General features: G+C 36.0%; 1 non-coding gene across 1 annotated transcript; it reads left to right on the top strand.

Moving 5' to 3' along the window:
• Nucleotides 1–237: 237 nt before the first annotated feature.
• Nucleotides 238–344, top strand: LOC118148635 (U6 spliceosomal RNA). Its single transcript, XR_004735557.1, has one exon. It is a non-coding gene; the product is annotated as a U6 spliceosomal RNA (small nuclear RNA).
• Nucleotides 345–2,013: the final 1,669 nt, after the last annotated feature.

Here is a 2,013-nt window from a genome sequence, read left to right as displayed (position 1 = left end):
ATTTGTGAAAAATTAGCATCTTAAAATTATTGAGACTTCTAATTCATGAACATGGTATAATATGTACTCAATTTCTTTAGGGTTTTTAAAATTTCAGCAACTTTTGAAATTTGTAGTATACACATTTTACAAGTTTGTATTAAATGTAACGATTAGAGTTTTATGCAACTTTAAACAATGTCTTATTAAATGTCAATTTCCAGTTCTTCAATGATAGTGTATAAGAACACAATTGCTGTGCTCACTTTGGCAGCACATATACTAAAATTGGAATGATACAGAGAAGATTAGCATGGCCCCTGCATAAGGATGACACTCAAATTCGTGAAGCGTTCCATATTTTTGACACGTTACACTAAAATTAACTCCAGATCAAAGACTTAAACATAAGACCCGGTACCATTAAAACCCTAGAAGAAAACCTAGGCAAAACCATTCAGGACATAGGAGTAGGCAAGGACTTCATGACCAAAACACCAAAAGCATTGGCAACAAAAGCCAAAATAGACAATTGGGACCTAATCAAACTCCACAGCTTCTGCACAGCAAAAGAAACAGTCATTAGAGTGAATCCGCATCCAACAGAATGGGAAAAAATTTTTGCAGTTTACCCATCTGACAAAAGGCTGATATCCAGAATTTACAAAGAACTAAAAGAGATTCACAAGAAAAAAACAAACAATCCCATTCAAAAGTGGGCAAAGGATATGAACAGACACTTTACAAAAGAAGACATACATGAGGCCAACAGACATATGAAAAAAATGCTCATCATCACTGGTCATTAGAGAAATGCAAATTAAAACTACATTGAGATACTACCTCACACCAGTTAGAATGGCGATCATTAAAAAATCTGGAGACAACAGATGCTGGAGAGGATGTGGAGAAATAGGAACACTTTTACACTGCTGGTGGGAGTGTAAATTACTTCAACCATTGTGGAAGACAGTGTGGCGATTCCTCAAGGACCTAGAAATAGAAATTCCATTTGACCCAGCAATCCCATTACTGGGTATATATCCAAAGGACTATAAATCGTTCTACTATAAGGACACATGCACACGAATGTTCATTGCAGCAATGTTTACAATAGCAAAGACCTGGAACCAACCCAAACGCCCATTGATGATAGACTGGACTGGGAAAATGTGGCACATATACATCATGGAATATTATGCAGCAATCAAAAATGATGAGTTCGTGTCCTTTGTAGGGACATGGATGAATCTGGAGAACATCATTCTCAGCAAACTGACACAAGAACAGAAAATGAAATACTGCATATTCTCACTCATAGGCGGGTGATGAACAATGAGAACACATGGACACAGGGAAGGGAGCACTACACACTGGGATCTATTGGGGGGAATAGGGGAGGGACAGCGGGTGGGGGGGAAAGCTGGGGAGGCATAGCATGGGGAGAAATGCCAAATATGGATGAAGGGGAGGAAGGCAGCAAAACACACTGCCACGTGTGTACCTATGCAACTATCTTGCATGTTCTGCACATGTACCCCAAAACCTAAAATGCAATAAAAAATTAATTAATTTAAAAAAAGGACACAATTGCTTTTGTATATTGATCTTATTTTAGCATTATTTTTAAATTTACTGACAGGATCTAGTGGCTTTTAAAAAGACTCTTGGATATTTTAATGAACAGAATTATGTTATATGTGAATAAAGAAACTTGGAGTTCTTTGTTTCCCAATCTTTATGTTTCTTTTTTCTTGCCATAATGTATTGGCTTAGATCCTCTAGTAAAATGTGTGCTAGAAGTGATGAGTGCAGAACTCTTTGCCTTCTATCTTTTATCTTTAGTAAAAAGTAGCTATTTGTTAGTAAGGACAATATAACTTGTAGCTTTTTCATAAATCCTATATGGAAGTTGGAAGGTTTCTTTTCTTCTGTTTTGATACTAAATTTTGTCCTATCCTTTTTGAGCATTTATTAAAATGATATGAATGTCTGTTTTCTCTTCATTTTGTTCATATGATGAATTACACCAAA

Source organism: Callithrix jacchus, chromosome 16 (assembly GCF_049354715.1).
Source record: "Callithrix jacchus isolate 240 chromosome 16, calJac240_pri, whole genome shotgun sequence".
NCBI lineage: Eukaryota > Metazoa > Chordata > Mammalia > Primates > Cebidae > Callithrix > Callithrix jacchus.
The sequence above is the reverse complement of the archived record's forward strand: the minus strand, read 5'-3'. Positions and strand labels throughout refer to the sequence as shown.